The sequence below is a fragment of the Gasterosteus aculeatus genome, chromosome 2 (assembly GCF_964276395.1).
Source record: "Gasterosteus aculeatus chromosome 2, fGasAcu3.hap1.1, whole genome shotgun sequence".
NCBI classification, from domain to species: domain Eukaryota; kingdom Metazoa; phylum Chordata; class Actinopteri; order Perciformes; family Gasterosteidae; genus Gasterosteus; species Gasterosteus aculeatus.
Window position 1 is genome coordinate 21303241 of NC_135689.1, and position 15286 is coordinate 21318526.

General features: G+C 46.0%; 20 non-coding genes across 20 annotated transcripts; all 20 read left to right on the plus strand.

The window, feature by feature from the left end:
• Positions 1-569: 569 nt before the first annotated feature.
• trnad-guc (transfer RNA aspartic acid (anticodon GUC)) lies at positions 570-641 on the plus strand. Its single transcript has one exon. It is a non-coding gene; the product is annotated as a tRNA-Asp (tRNA).
• A 696-nt stretch (positions 642-1337) lies between these two features.
• Positions 1338-1409, plus strand: trnad-guc (transfer RNA aspartic acid (anticodon GUC)). Its single transcript has one exon. It is a non-coding gene; the product is annotated as a tRNA-Asp (tRNA).
• A 696-nt stretch (positions 1410-2105) lies between these two features.
• Positions 2106-2177, plus strand: trnad-guc (transfer RNA aspartic acid (anticodon GUC)). The gene has a single exon. It is a non-coding gene; the product is annotated as a tRNA-Asp (tRNA).
• Positions 2178-2873: 696 nt separating this feature from the next.
• trnad-guc (transfer RNA aspartic acid (anticodon GUC)) lies at positions 2874-2945 on the plus strand. Its single transcript has one exon. It is a non-coding gene; the product is annotated as a tRNA-Asp (tRNA).
• A 696-nt stretch (positions 2946-3641) lies between these two features.
• trnad-guc (transfer RNA aspartic acid (anticodon GUC)) lies at positions 3642-3713 on the plus strand. The gene has a single exon. It is a non-coding gene; the product is annotated as a tRNA-Asp (tRNA).
• Positions 3714-4410: 697 nt separating this feature from the next.
• trnad-guc (transfer RNA aspartic acid (anticodon GUC)) lies at positions 4411-4482 on the plus strand. Its single transcript has one exon. It is a non-coding gene; the product is annotated as a tRNA-Asp (tRNA).
• Positions 4483-5178: 696 nt separating this feature from the next.
• trnad-guc (transfer RNA aspartic acid (anticodon GUC)) lies at positions 5179-5250 on the plus strand. Its single transcript has one exon. It is a non-coding gene; the product is annotated as a tRNA-Asp (tRNA).
• A 696-nt stretch (positions 5251-5946) lies between these two features.
• On the plus strand, positions 5947-6018 carry trnad-guc (transfer RNA aspartic acid (anticodon GUC)). Its single transcript has one exon. It is a non-coding gene; the product is annotated as a tRNA-Asp (tRNA).
• A 695-nt stretch (positions 6019-6713) lies between these two features.
• trnad-guc (transfer RNA aspartic acid (anticodon GUC)) lies at positions 6714-6785 on the plus strand. The gene has a single exon. It is a non-coding gene; the product is annotated as a tRNA-Asp (tRNA).
• Positions 6786-7481: 696 nt separating this feature from the next.
• trnad-guc (transfer RNA aspartic acid (anticodon GUC)) lies at positions 7482-7553 on the plus strand. The gene has a single exon. It is a non-coding gene; the product is annotated as a tRNA-Asp (tRNA).
• A 696-nt stretch (positions 7554-8249) lies between these two features.
• Positions 8250-8321, plus strand: trnad-guc (transfer RNA aspartic acid (anticodon GUC)). Its single transcript has one exon. It is a non-coding gene; the product is annotated as a tRNA-Asp (tRNA).
• A 696-nt stretch (positions 8322-9017) lies between these two features.
• trnad-guc (transfer RNA aspartic acid (anticodon GUC)) lies at positions 9018-9089 on the plus strand. The gene has a single exon. It is a non-coding gene; the product is annotated as a tRNA-Asp (tRNA).
• A 696-nt stretch (positions 9090-9785) lies between these two features.
• On the plus strand, positions 9786-9857 carry trnad-guc (transfer RNA aspartic acid (anticodon GUC)). The gene has a single exon. It is a non-coding gene; the product is annotated as a tRNA-Asp (tRNA).
• A 696-nt stretch (positions 9858-10553) lies between these two features.
• On the plus strand, positions 10554-10625 carry trnad-guc (transfer RNA aspartic acid (anticodon GUC)). The gene has a single exon. It is a non-coding gene; the product is annotated as a tRNA-Asp (tRNA).
• A 696-nt stretch (positions 10626-11321) lies between these two features.
• trnad-guc (transfer RNA aspartic acid (anticodon GUC)) lies at positions 11322-11393 on the plus strand. The gene has a single exon. It is a non-coding gene; the product is annotated as a tRNA-Asp (tRNA).
• A 696-nt stretch (positions 11394-12089) lies between these two features.
• trnad-guc (transfer RNA aspartic acid (anticodon GUC)) lies at positions 12090-12161 on the plus strand. Its single transcript has one exon. It is a non-coding gene; the product is annotated as a tRNA-Asp (tRNA).
• Positions 12162-12857: 696 nt separating this feature from the next.
• trnad-guc (transfer RNA aspartic acid (anticodon GUC)) lies at positions 12858-12929 on the plus strand. The gene has a single exon. It is a non-coding gene; the product is annotated as a tRNA-Asp (tRNA).
• A 696-nt stretch (positions 12930-13625) lies between these two features.
• Positions 13626-13697, plus strand: trnad-guc (transfer RNA aspartic acid (anticodon GUC)). The gene has a single exon. It is a non-coding gene; the product is annotated as a tRNA-Asp (tRNA).
• Positions 13698-14393: 696 nt separating this feature from the next.
• trnad-guc (transfer RNA aspartic acid (anticodon GUC)) lies at positions 14394-14465 on the plus strand. The gene has a single exon. It is a non-coding gene; the product is annotated as a tRNA-Asp (tRNA).
• Positions 14466-15161: 696 nt separating this feature from the next.
• Positions 15162-15233, plus strand: trnad-guc (transfer RNA aspartic acid (anticodon GUC)). Its single transcript has one exon. It is a non-coding gene; the product is annotated as a tRNA-Asp (tRNA).
• Positions 15234-15286: the final 53 nt, after the last annotated feature.

Here is a 15286-nt window from a genome sequence, read left to right on the forward strand (position 1 = left end):
AGCAAGACTCCAGATTGTCACACTTCTATCACTTAGCGAAACTGTGACAATGTTGTCAAAGAAGTGCTGAATCAAACGAATGCATGCAGGAGGACATCTCTCAGATGATGCCAATCGGTTGGCTTCATCAGTGGCCTTATGCGCAGCCTGGAAGAGCTGTCCTTTTATTGACCAGTTGCAAGAAGAGCCACCGCTGCAGAGAAAGCAGGACAAATGGACAGTGTTTCAGGCCCAGTTTCACACTGGGGACCTTTCCTATGTTAGGCGAACGTGATACCACCGCTACACTAAAGAAACCTCGGCTCAATCCACCACTGGTATTGCCCTTTTGTCTTTGCAGAAGTACTTTGGAGAAGGTCTTGAACTAACAGATTCATCAGGCATTGACCATCGTCACTATGGAACAGTCTAAATAAGCACCTGCATGTATGAGGTTGTGGTTTTCAGCCAGGGAGTGGAGGATAGAACAAACTCGGCCTGGAGTGAGTATCCGCCCAAATGGACGCAGTTCAAGTGCATACTTCCTCTTAAGACCGAAGTTGAGGCTGCCAGACAATTTTCCAATACACTCCTCGTTAGTATAGTGGACAGTATCTCTGCTTGTCACGCAGAAGACCAGGGTTCGATTCCCTGACGGGGAGCTTCTTTTCAAAAGGCAACTACAAACTTTTCACTCTCCTTGGCTTCTCCTGTCCTATGCAACACAACTCATGCTGATTAACACTATTTTACTACTGAAACTACAGGTCCTGAACAGACTGTTGCTAAAAGCATGAGTCCAGATTGTCACACTTCTGTCACTTAGCAAAAGTGTGACAATGTTGTCAAAGAAGTGCTGAATCAAACGAATGCATGCCGGAGGACATTTCTCAGATGATGCCAATCGGTTGGCTTCATCAGTGGCCTTATGCGCAGCCTGGAAGAGCTGTCTTTTTATTGACCAGTTGCAAGAAGATTCCCCGCTCCAGAGAAAGCAGGTCAAATGGACAGTGTTTCCGCCCAGTTTCAAACTATGGACCTTTTCTATGTTAGGCGAACGTGATACCACCGCTACACTAAAGAAACCTTGGCTCAATCCACCACTGGTATTGCCCTTTTGTCTTTGCAGAAGTACTTTGGAGAAGGTCTTGAACCAACAGATTCATCAGGCATTGACCATCATCACTATGGAATAGTCTAAATCAGCACCTGCATGTATGAGGTTGTGGTTTTCAGCCAGGGAGTGGAGGATAGAACAAACTCGGCCTGGAGTGAGTATCCGCCCAAATGGACACAGTTCAAGTGCATACTTCCTCTTAAGACCGAAGTTGAGGCTGCCAGACAATTTTCAGATGCACTCCTCGTTAGTATAGTGGACAGTATCTCTGCTTGTCACGCAGAAGACCAGGGTTCGATTCCCTGACGGGGAGCTTCTTTTCAAAAGGCAACTACAAACTGTTCACTCTCCTTGGCTTCTCCTGTCCTATGCAACACAACTCATGCTGATTAACACTATTTTACTACTGAAACTACAGGTCCTGAACAGACTGTTGCTAAAAGCATGACTCCAGATAGTCACACTTCTGTCACTTAGCAAAAGTGTGACAATATTGTCAAAGAAGTGCTGAATCAAACGAATGCATGCAGGAGGACATCTCTCAGATGATGCCAATCGGTTGGCTTCATTAGTGGCCTTATGCGCAGCCTGGAAGAGCTGTCCTTTTATTGACCAGTTGCAAGAAGATCCACCGCTGCAGAGAAGGCAGGACAAATGGACAGTGTTTCCGCCCAGTTTCAAACTGGGGACCTTTCCTATGTTAGGCGAACGTGATACCACCGCTACACTAAAGAAACGTTTGCTCAATCCACAACTGGTATTGCTCTTTTGTCTTTGCAGAAGTACTTTGGAGAAGGTCTTGAACTAACAGATTCATCAGGCATTGACCATCGTCACTATGGAACAGTCTAAATAAGCACCTGCATGTAGGAGGTCGTGGTTTTCAGCCAGGGAGTGGAGGATAGAACAAACTCGGCCTGGAGTGAGTATCCGCCCAAATGGACGCAGTTCAAGTGCATACTTCCTCTTAAGACCGAAGTTGAGGCTGCCAGACAATTTTCAGATGCACTCCTCGTTAGTATAGTGGACAGTATCTCTGCTTGTCACGCAGAAGACCAGGGTTCGATTCCCTGACGGGGAGTGTCTTTTCAAAAGGCAACCACAAACTGTTCACTCACCTTGGCTTCTCCTGTCCTATGCAACACAACTCATGCTGATTAACACTATTTTACTACTGAAACTACAGGTCCTGAACAGACTGTTGCTAAAAGCAAGACTCCAGATTGTCACACTTCTATCACTTAGCGAAACTGTGACAATGTTGTCAAAGAAGTGCTGAATCAAACGAATGCATGCAGGAGGACATCTCTCAGATGATGCCAATCGGTTGGCTTCATCAGTGGCCTTATGCGCAGCCTGGAAGAGCTGTCCTTTTATTGACCAGTTGCAAGAAGAGCCACCGCTGCAGAGAAGGCAGGACAAATGGACAGTGTTTCCGCCCAGTTTCAAACTGGGGACCTTTCCTATGTTAGGCGAACGTGATACCACCGCTACACTAAAGAAACGTTTGCTCAATCCACAACTGGTATTGCTCTTTTGTCTTTGCAGAAGTACTTTGGAGAAGGTCTTGAACTAACAAATTCATCAGGCATTGACCATCATCACTATGGAACAGTCTAAATCAGCACCTGCATGTAGGAGGTTGTGGTTTTCAGCCAGGGAGTGGAGGATAGAACAAACTCGGCCTGGAGTGAGTATCCGCCCAAATGGACACAGTTCAAGTGCATACTTCCTCTTAAGACCGAAGTTGAGGCTGCCAGACAATTTTCAGATGCACTCCTCGTTAGTATAGTGGACAGTATCTCTGCTTGTCACGCAGAAGACCAGGGTTCGATTCCCTGACGGGGAGCTTCTTTTCAAAAGGCAACTACAAACTGTTCACTCTCCTTGGCTTCTCCTGTCCTATGCAACACAACTCATGCTGATTAACACTATTTTACTACTGAAACTACAGGTCCTGAACAGACTGTTGCTAAAAGCATGACTCCAGATAGTCACACTTCTGTCACTTAGCAAAAGTGTGACAATATTGTCAAAGAAGTGCTGAATCAAACGAATGCATGCAGGAGGACATCTCTCAGATGATGCCAATCGGTTGGCTTCATTAGTGGCCTTATGCGCAGCCTGGAAGAGCTGTCCTTTTATTGACCAGTTGCAAGAAGATCCACCGCTGCAGAGAAGGCAGGACAAATGGACAGTGTTTCCGCCCAGTTTCAAACTGGGGACCTTTCCTATGTTAGGCGAACGTGATACCACCGCTACACTAAAGAAACGTTTGCTCAATCCACAACTGGTATTGCTCTTTTGTCTTTGCAGGAGTACTTTGGAGAAGGTCTTGAACTAACAGATTCATCAGGCATTGACCATCATCACTATGGAACAGTCTAAATCAGCACCTGCATGTAGGAGGTTGTGGTTTTCAGCCAGGGAGTGGAGGATAGAACAAACTCGGCCTGGAGTGAGTATCCGCCCAAATGGACGCAGTTCAAGTGCATACTTCCTCTTAAGACCGAAGTTGAGGCTGCCAGACAATTTTCAGATGCACTCCTCGTTAGTATAGTGGACAGTATCTCTGCTTGTCACGCAGAAGACCAGGGTTCGATTCCCTGACGGGGAGTGTCTTTTCAAAAGGCAACCACAAACTGTTCACTCACCTTGGCTTCTCCTGTCCTATGCAACACAACTCATGCTGATTAACACTATTTTACTACTGAAACTACAGGTCCTGAACAGACTGTTACTAAAAGCAAGACTCCAGATTGTCACACTTCTATCACTTAGCGAAACTGTGACAATGTTGTCAAAGAAGTGCTGAATCAAACGAATGCATGCAGGAGGACATCTCTCAGATGATGCCAATCGGTTGGCTTCATCAGTGGCCTTATGCGCAGCCTGGAAGAGCTGTCCTTTTATTGACCAGTTGCAAGAAGAGCCACCGCTGCAGAGAAAGCAGGACAAATGGACAGTGTTTCAGGCCCAGTTTCACACTGGGGACCTTTCCTATGTTAGGCGAACGTGATACCACCGCTACACTAAAGAAACCTCGGCTCAATCCACCACTGGTATTGCCCTTTTGTCTTTGCAGAAGTACTTTGGAGAAGGTCTTGAACTAACAGATTCATCAGGCATTGACCATCGTCACTATGGAACAGTCTAAATAAGCACCTGCATGTGCTTATGTGACAGGAGAAGCCAGGGAGTGGAGGATAGAACAAACTCGGCCTGGAGTGAGTATCCGCCCAAATGGACACAGTTCAAGTGCATACTTCCTCTTAAGACCGAAGTTGAGGATGCCAGAAAATTTTCAGATACACTCCTCGTTAGTATAGTGGACAGTATCTCTGCTTGTCACGCAGAAGACCAGGGTTCGATTCCCTGACGGGGAGCTTCTTTTCAAATGGCAACTACAAACTTTTCATTCTCCTTGGCTTCTCCTGTCCTATGCAACACAACTCATGCTGATTAACGCTATTTTACTACTGAAACTACAGGTCCTGAACAGACTGTTGCTAAAAGCATGAGTCCAGATTGTCACACTTCTGTCACTTAGCAAAAGTGTGACAATGTTGTCAAAGAAGTGCTGAATCCAACGAATGCATGCAGGAGGACATCTCTCAGATGATGCCAATCGGATGGCTTCATTAGTGGCCTAATGCGCAGCCTGGAAGAGCTGTCTTTTTATTGACCAGTTGCAAGAAGAGCCACCGCTGCAGAGAAGGCAGGACAAATGGACAGTGTTTCCGCCCAGTTTCAAACTGGGGACCTTTCCTATGTTAGGCGAACGTGATACCACCGCTACACTAAAGAAACGTTTGCTCAATCCACAACTGGTATTGCTCTTTTGTCTTTGCAGAAGTACTTTGGAGAAGGTCTTGAACTAACAAATTCATCAGGCATTGACCATCATCACTATGGAACAGTCTAAATCAGCACCTGCATGTAGGAGGTTGTGGTTTTCAGCCAGGGAGTGGAGGATAGATCAAACTCGGCCTGGAGTGAGTATCCGCCCAAATGGACGCAGTTCAAGTGCATACTTCCTCTTAAGACCGAAGTTGAGGCTGCCAGACAATTTTCCAATACACTCCTCGTTAGTATAGTGGACAGTATCTCTGCTTGTCACGCAGAAGACCAGGGTTCGATTCCCTGACGGGGAGCTTCTTTTCAAAAGGCAACTACAAACTTTTCACTCTCCTTGGCTTCTCCTGTCCTATGCAACACAACTCATGCTGATTAACACTATTTTACTACTGAAACTACAGGTCCTGAACAGACTGTTGCTAAAAGCATGAGTCCAGATAGTCACACTTTTGTCACTTAGCAAAAGTGTGACAATATTGTCAAAGAAGTGCTGAATCAAACGAATGCATGCCGGAGGACATTTCTCAGATGATGCCAATCGGTTGGCTTCATCAGTGGCCTTATGCGCAGCCTGGAAGAGCTGTCTTTTTATTGACCAGTTGCAAGAAGATTCCCCGCTCCAGAGAAAGCAGGTCAAATGGACAGTGTTTCCGCCCAGTTTCAAACTATGGACCTTTTCTATGTTAGGCGAACGTGATACCACCGCTACACTAAAAAAACCTTGGCTCAATCCACCACTGGTATTGCCCTTTTGTCTTTGCAGAAGTACTTTGGAGAAGGTCTTGAACTAACAGATTCATCAGGCATTGACCATCGTCACTATGGAACAGTCTAAATAAGCACCTGCATGTATGAGGTTGTGGTTTTCAGCCAGGGAGTGGAGGATAGAACAAACTCGGCCTGGAGTGAGTATCCGCCCAAATGGACACAGTTCAAGTCCATACTTCCTGTTAAGACCGAAGTTGAGGCTGCCAGACAATTTTCAGATGCACTCCTCGTTAGTATAGTGGACAGTATCTCTGCTTGTCACGCAGAAGACCAGGGTTCGATTCCCTGACGGGGAGCGTCTTTTCAAAAGGCAACCACAAACTGTTCACTCACCTTGGCTTCTCCTGTCCTATGCAACACAACTCATGCTGATTAACACCATTTTACTACTGAAACTACAGGTCCTGAACAGACTGTTGCTAAAAGCAAGACTCCAGATTGTCACACTTCTATCACTTAGCGAAACTGTGACAATGTTGTCAAAGAAGTGCTGAATCAAACGAATGCATGCAGGAGGACATCTCTCAGATGATGCCAATCGGTTGGCTTCATCAGTGGCCTTATGCGCAGCCTGGAAGACCTGTTTTTTATTGACCAGTTGCAAGAAGATTACCCGCTGCAGAGAAGGCAGGACAAATGGACAGTGTTTCCGCCTAGTTTCAAACTATGGACCTTTCCTACGTTAGGCGAACGTGATACCACCGCGACACTAAAGAAATCTCGGCTCAATCCACCACTGGTATTGCCCTTTTGTCTTTGCAGAAGTACTTTGGAGAAGGTCTTGAACTAAAAGATTCATCAGGCATTGACCATCATCACTGTGGAATAGTCTAAATCAGCACCTGCATGTATGAGGTCGTGGTTTTCAGCCAGGGAGTGGAGGATAGATCAAACTCGGCCTGGAGTGAGTATCCGCCCAAATGGACGCAGTTCAAGTGCATACTTCCTCTTAAGACCGAAGTTGAGGATGCCAGACAATTTTCAGATACGCTCCTCGTTAGTATAGTGGACAGTATCTCTGCTTGTCACGCAGAAGACCAGGGTTCGATTCCCTGACGGGGAGCTTCTTTTCAAATGGCAACTACAAACTTTTCATTCTCCTTGGCTTCTCCTGTCCTATGCAACACAACTCATGCTGATTAACGCTATTTTACTACTGAAACTACAGGTCCTGAACAGACTGTTGCTAAAAGCATGAGTCCAGATTGTCACACTTCTGTCACTTAGCAAAAGTGTGACAATGTTGTCAAAGAAGTGCTGAATCCAACGAATGCATGCAGGAGGACATCTCTCAGATGATGCCAATCGGATGGCTTCATTAGTGGCCTAATGCGCAGCCTGGAAGAGCTGTCCTTTTATTGACCAGTTGCAAGAAGAGCCACCGCTGCAGAGAAGGCAGGACAAATGGACAGTGTTTCCGCCCAGTTTCAAACTGGGGACCTTTCCTATGTTAGGCGAACGTGATACCACCGCTACACTAAAGAAACGTTTGCTCAATCCACAACTGGTATTGCTCTTTTGTCTTTGCAGAAGTACTTTGGAGAAGGTCTTGAACTAACAAATTCATCAGGCATTGACCATCATCACTATGGAACAGTCTAAATAAGCACCTGCATGTATGAGGTCGTGGTTTTCAGCCAGGGAGTGGAGGATAGAACAAACTCGGCCTGGAGTGAGTATCCGCCCAAATGGACACAGTTCAAGTGCATACTTCCTCTTAAGACCGAAGTTGAGGCTGCCAGACAATTTTCAGATGCACTCCTCGTTAGTATAGTGGACAGTATCTCTGCTTGTCACGCAGAAGACCAGGGTTCGATTCCCTGACGGGGAGCTTCTTTTCAAATGGCAACTACAAACTTTTCATTCTCCTTGGCTTCTCCTGTCCTATGCAACACAACTCATGCTGATTAACGCTATTTTACTACTGAAACTACAGGTCCTGAACAGACTGTTGCTAAAAGCATGAGTCCAGATTGTCACACTTCTGTCACTTAGCAAAAGTGTGACAATGTTGTCAAAGAAGTGCTGAATCCAACGAATGCATGCAGGAGGACATCTCTCAGATGATGCCAATCGGATGGCTTCATTAGTGGCCTAATGCGCAGCCTGGAAGAGCTGTCCTTTTATTGACCAGTTGCAAGAAGAGCCACCGCTGCAGAGAAGGCAGGACAAATGGACAGTGTTTATGCCCAGTTTCAAACTGAGGACCTTTCCTATGTTAGGCGATCGTGATACCACCGCTACACTAAAGAAATCTCGGCTCAATCCACCACTGGTATTGCCCTTTTGTCTTTGCAGAAGTACTTTGGAGAAGGTCTTGAACTAAAAGATTCATCAGGCATTGACCATCATCACTGTGGAATAGTCTAAATCAGCACCTGCATGTATGAGGTCGTGGTTTTCAGCCAGGGAGTGGAGGATAGATCAAACTCGGCCTGGAGTGAGTATCCGCCCAAATGGACGCAGTTCAAGTGCATACTTCCTCTTAAGACCGAAGTTGAGGATGCCAGACAATTTTCAGATACACTCCTCGTTAGTATAGTGGACAGTATCTCTGCTTGTCACGCAGAAGACCAGGGTTCGATTCCCTGACGGGGAGCTTCTTTTCAAATGGCAACTACAAACTTTTCATTCTCCTGGGCTTCTCCTGTCCTATGCAACACAACTCATGCTGATTAACGCTATTTTACTACTGAAACTACAGGTCCTGAACAGACTGTTGCTAAAAGCATGAGTCCAGATTGTCACACTTCTGTCACTTAGCAAAAGTGTGACAATGTTGTCAAAGAAGTGCTGAATCCAACGAATGCATGCAGGAGGACATCTCTCAGATGATGCCAATCGGATGGCTTCATTAGTGGCCTAATGCGCAGCCTGGAAGAGCTGTCCTTTTATTGACCAGTTGCAAGAAGAGCCACCGCTGCAGAGAAGGCAGGACAAATGGACAGTGTTTCCGCCCAGTTTCAAACTGGGGACCTTTCCTATGTTAGGCGAACGTGATACCACCGCTACACTAAAGAAACGTTTGCTCAATCCACAACTGGTATTGCTCTTTTGTCTTTGCAGAAGTACTTTGGAGAAGGTCTTGAACTAACAAATTCATCAGGCATTGACCATCATCACTATGGAACAGTCTAAATAAGCACCTGCATGTATGAGGTCGTGGTTTTCAGCCAGGGAGTGGAGGATAGAACAAACTCGGCCTGGAGTGAGTATCCGCCCAAATGGACACAGTTCAAGTGCATACTTCCTCTTAAGACCGAAGTTGAGGCTGCCAGACAATTTTCAGATGCACTCCTCGTTAGTATAGTGGACAGTATCTCTGCTTGTCACGCAGAAGACCAGGGTTCGATTCCCTGACGGGGAGCTTCTTTTCAAATGGCAACTACAAACTTTTCATTCTCCTTGGCTTCTCCTGTCCTATGCAACACAACTCATGCTGATTAACGCTATTTTACTACTGAAACTACAGGTCCTGAACAGACTGTTGCTAAAAGCATGAGTCCAGATTGTCACACTTCTGTCACTTAGCAAAAGTGTGACAATGTTGTCAAAGAAGTGCTGAATCCAACGAATGCATGCAGGAGGACATCTCTCAGATGATGCCAATCGGATGGCTTCATTAGTGGCCTAATGCGCAGCCTGGAAGAGCTGTCCTTTTATTGACCAGTTGCAAGAAGAGCCACCGCTGCAGAGAAGGCAGGACAAATGGACAGTGTTTCCGCCCAGTTTCAAACTGGGGACCTTTCCTATGTTAGGCGAACGTGATACCACCGCTACACTAAAGAAACGTTTGCTCAATCCACAACTGGTATTGCTCTTTTGTCTTTGCAGAAGTACTTTGGAGAAGGTCTTGAACTAACAAATTCATCAGGCATTGACCATCATCACTATGGAACAGTCTAAATAAGCACCTGCATGTATGAGGTCGTGGTTTTCAGCCAGGGAGTGGAGGATAGAACAAACTCGGCCTGGAGTGAGTATCCGCCCAAATGGACACAGTTCAAGTGCATACTTCCTCTTAAGACCGAAGTTGAGGCTGCCAGACAATTTTCAGATGCACTCCTCGTTAGTATAGTGGACAGTATCTCTGCTTGTCACGCAGAAGACCAGGGTTCGATTCCCTGACGGGGAGCTTCTTTTCAAATGGCAACTACAAACTTTTCATTCTCCTTGGCTTCTCCTGTCCTATGCAACACAACTCATGCTGATTAACGCTATTTTACTACTGAAACTACAGGTCCTGAACAGACTGTTGCTAAAAGCATGAGTCCAGATTGTCACACTTCTGTCACTTAGCAAAAGTGTGACAATGTTGTCAAAGAAGTGCTGAATCCAACGAATGCATGCAGGAGGACATCTCTCAGATGATGCCAATCGGATGGCTTCATTAGTGGCCTAATGCGCAGCCTGGAAGAGCTGTCCTTTTATTGACCAGTTGCAAGAAGAGCCACCGCTGCAGAGAAGGCAGGACAAATGGACAGTGTTTATGCCCAGTTTCAAACTGAGGACCTTTCCTATGTTAGGCGATCGTGATACCACCGCTACACTAAAGAAATCTCGGCTCAATCCACCACTGGTATTGCCCTTTTGTCTTTGCAGAAGTACTTTGGAGAAGGTCTTGAACTAAAAGATTCATCAGGCATTGACCATCATCACTGTGGAATAGTCTAAATCAGCACCTGCATGTATGAGGTCGTGGTTTTCAGCCAGGGAGTGGAGGATAGATCAAACTCGGCCTGGAGTGAGTATCCGCCCAAATGGACGCAGTTCAAGTGCATACTTCCTCTTAAGACCGAAGTTGAGGATGCCAGACAATTTTCAGATACACTCCTCGTTAGTATAGTGGACAGTATCTCTGCTTGTCACGCAGAAGACCAGGGTTCGATTCCCTGACGGGGAGCTTCTTTTCAAATGGCAACTACAAACTTTTCATTCTCCTTGGCTTCTCCTGTCCTATGCAACACAACTCATGCTGATTAACGCTATTTTACTACTGAAACTACAGGTCCTGAACAGACTGTTGCTAAAAGCATGAGTCCAGATTGTCACACTTCTGTCACTTAGCAAAAGTGTGACAATGTTGTCAAAGAAGTGCTGAATCCAACGAATGCATGCAGGAGGACATCTCTCAGATGATGCCAATCGGATGGCTTCATTAGTGGCCTAATGCGCAGCCTGGAAGAGCTGTCCTTTTATTGACCAGTTGCAAGAAGAGCCACCGCTGCAGAGAAGGCAGGACAAATGGACAGTGTTTCCGCCCAGTTTCAAACTGGGGACCTTTCCTATGTTAGGCGAACGTGATACCACCGCTACACTAAAGAAACGTTTGCTCAATCCACAACTGGTATTGCTCTTTTGTCTTTGCAGAAGTACTTTGGAGAAGGTCTTGAACTAACAAATTCATCAGGCATTGACCATCATCACTATGGAACAGTCTAAATAAGCACCTGCATGTATGAGGTCGTGGTTTTCAGCCAGGGAGTGGAGGATAGAACAAACTCGGCCTGGAGTGAGTATCCGCCCAAATGGACACAGTTCAAGTGCATACTTCCTCTTAAGACCGAAGTTGAGGCTGCCAGACAATTTTCAGATGCACTCCTCGTTAGTATAGTGGACAGTATCTCTGCTTGTCACGCAGAAGACCAGGGTTCGATTCCCTGACGGGGAGCTTCTTTTCAAATGGCAACTACAAACTTTTCATTCTCCTTGGCTTCTCCTGTCCTATGCAACACAACTCATGCTGATTAACGCTATTTTACTACTGAAACTACAGGTCCTGAACAGACTGTTGCTAAAAGCATGAGTCCAGATTGTCACACTTCTGTCACTTAGCAAAAGTGTGACAATGTTGTCAAAGAAGTGCTGAATCCAACGAATGCATGCAGGAGGACATCTCTCAGATGATGCCAATCGGATGGCTTCATTAGTGGCCTAATGCGCAGCCTGGAAGAGCTGTCCTTTTATTGACCAGTTGCAAGAAGAGCCACCGCTGCAGAGAAGGCAGGACAAATGGACAGTGTTTCCGCCCAGTTTCAAACTGGGGACCTTTCCTATGTTAGGCGAACGTGATACCACCGCTACACTAAAGAAACGTTTGCTCAATCCACAACTGGTATTGCTCTTTTGTCTTTGCAGAAGTACTTTGGAGAAGGTCTTGAACTAACAAATTCATCAGGCATTGACCATCATCACTATGGAACAGTCTAAATAAGCACCTGCATGTATGAGGTCGTGGTTTTCAGCCAGGGAGTGGAGGATAGAACAAACTCGGCCTGGAGTGAGTATCCGCCCAAATGGACACAGTTCAAGTGCATACTTCCTCTTAAGACCGAAGTTGAGGCTGCCAGACAATTTTCAGATGCACTCCTCGTTAGTATAGTGGACAGTATCTCTGCTTGTCACGCAGAAGACCAGGGTTCGATTCCCTGACGGGGAGCTTCTTTTCAAATGGCAACTACAAACTTTTCATTCTCCTTGGCTTCTCCTGTCCTATGCAACACAACTCATGCTGATTAACGCTATTTTACTACTGAAACTACAGGTCCTGAACAGACTGTTGCTAAAAGCATGAGTCCAGATTGTCACACTTCTGTCACTTAGCAAAAGTGTGACAATGTTGTCAAAGAAGTGCTGAATCCAACGAATGCATGCAGGAGGACATCTCTCAGATGATGCCAATCGGATGGCTTCATTAGTGGCCTAATGCGCAGCCTGGAAGAGCTGTCCTTTTATTGACCAGTTGCAAGAAGAGCCACCGCTGCAGAGAAGGCAGGACAAATGGACAGTGTTTATGCCCAGTTTCAAACTGAGGACCTTTCCTATGTTAGGCGATCGTGATACCACCGCTACACTAAAGAAATCTCGGCTCAATCCACCACTGGTATTGCCCTTTTGTCTTTGCAGAAGTACTTTGGAGAAGGTCTTGAACTAAAAGATTCATCAGGCATTGACCATCATCACTGTGGAATAGTCTAAATCAGCACCTGCATGTATGAGGTCGTGGTTTTCAGCCAGGGAGTGGAGGATAGATCAAACTCGGCCTGGAGTGAGTATCCGCCCAAATGGACGCAGTTCAAGTGCATACTTCCTCTTAAGACCGAAGTTGAGGATGCCAGACAATTTTCAGATACACTCCTCGTTAGTATAGTGGACAGTATCTCTGCTTGTCACGCAGAAGACCAGGGTTCGATTCCCTGACGGGGAGCTTCTTTTCAAATGGCAACTACAAACTTTTCATTCTCCTTGGCTTCTCCTGTCCTATGCAACACAACTCATGCTGATTAACGCTATTTTACTACTGAAACTACAGGTCCTGAACAGACTGTTGCTAAAAGCATGAGTCCAGATTGTCACACTTCTGTCACTTAGCAAAAGTGTGACAATGTTGTCAAAGAAGTGCTGAATCCAACGAATGCATGCAGGAGGACATCTCTCAGATGATGCCAATCGGATGGCTTCATTAGTGGCCTAATGCGCAGCCTGGAAGAGCTGTCCTTTTATTGACCAGTTGCAAGAAGAGCCACCGCTGCAGAGAAGGCAGGACAAATGGACAGTGTTTCCGCCCAGTTTCAAACTGGGGACCTTTCCTATGTTAGGCGAACGTGATACCACCGCTACACTAAAGAAACGTTTGCTCAATCCACAACTGGTATTGCTCTTTTGTCTTTGCAGAAGTACTTTGGAGAAGGTCTTGAACTAACAAATTCATCAGGCATTGACCATCATCACTATGGAACAGTCTAAATAAGCACCTGCATGTATGAGGTCGTGGTTTTCAGCCAGGGAGTGGAGGATAGAACAAACTCGGCCTGGAGTGAGTATCCGCCCAAATGGACACAGTTCAAGTGCATACTTCCTCTTAAGACCGAAGTTGAGGCTGCCAGACAATTTTCAGATGCACTCCTCGTTAGTATAGTGGACAGTATCTCTGCTTGTCACGCAGAAGACCAGGGTTCGATTCCCTGACGGGGAGCTTCTTTTCAAATGGCAACTACAAACTTTTCATTCTCCTTGGCTTCTCCTGTCCTATGCAACACAACTCATGCTGATTAACGCTATTTTACTACTGAAACTACAGGTCCTGAACAGACTGTTGCTAAAAGCATGAGTCCAGATTGTCACACTTCTGTCACTTAGCAAAAGTGTGACAATGTTGTCAAAGAAGTGCTGAATCCAACGAATGCATGCAGGAGGACATCTCTCAGATGATGCCAATCGGATGGCTTCATTAGTGGCCTAATGCGCAGCCTGGAAGAGCTGTCCTTTTATTGACCAGTTGCAAGAAGAGCCACCGCTGCAGAGAAGGCAGGACAAATGGACAGTGTTTATGCCCAGTTTCAAACTGAGGACCTTTCCTATGTTAGGCGATCGTGATACCACCGCTACACTAAAGAAACCTTGGCTCAATCCACCACTGGTATTGCCCTTTTGTCTTTGCAGAAGTACTTTGGAGAAGGTCTTGAACTAAAAGATTCATCAGGCATTGACCATCATCACTGTGGAATAGTCTAAATCAGCACCTGCATGTATGAGGTCGTGGTTTTCAGCCAGGGAGTGGAGGATAGATCAAACTCGGCCTGGAGTGAGTATCCGCCCAAATGGACGCAGTTCAAGTGCATACTTCCTCTTAAGACCGAAGTTGAGGCTGCCAGACAATTTTCAGATACACTCCTCGTTAGTATAGTGGACAGTATCTCTGCTTGTCACGCAGAAGACCAGGGTTCGATTCCCTGACGGGGAGCTTCTTTTCAAATGGCAACTACAAACTTTTCATTCTCCTTGGCTTCTCCTGTCCTATGCAACACAACTCATGCTGATTAACGCTATTTTACTACTGAAACTACAGGTCCTGAACAGACTGTTGCTAAAAGCATGAGTCCAGATTGTCACACTTCTGTCACTTAGCAAAAGTGTGACAATGTTGTCAAAGAAGTGCTGAATCCAACGAATGCATGCAGGAGGACATCTCTCAGATGATGCCAATCGGATGGCTTCATTAGTGGCCTAATGCGCAGCCTGGAAGAGCTGTCCTTTTATTGACCAGTTGCAAGAAGAGCCACCGCTGCAGAGAAGGCAGGACAAATGGACAGTGTTTCCGCCCAGTTTCAAACTGGGGACCTTTCCTATGTTAGGCGAACGTGATACCACCGCTACACTAAAGAAACGTTTGCTCAATCCACAACTGGTATTGCTCTTTTTTCTTTGCAGAAGTACTTTGGAGAAGGTCTTGAACTAACAAATTCATCAGGCATTGACCATCATCACTATGGAACAGTCTAAATCAGCACCTGCATGTAGGAGGTTGTGGTTTTCAGCCAGGGAGTGGAGGATAGAACAAACTCGGCCTGGAGTGAGTATCCGCCCAAATGGACGCAGTTCAAGTGCATACTTCCTCTTAAGACCGAAGTTGAGGCTGCCAGACAATTTTCCAATACACTCCTCGTTAGTATAGTGGACAGTATCTCTGCTTGTCACGCAGAAGACCAGGGTTCGATTCCCTGACGGGGAGCTTCTTTTCAAAAGGCAACTACAAACTTTTCACTCTCCTTGGCTTCTCCTGTC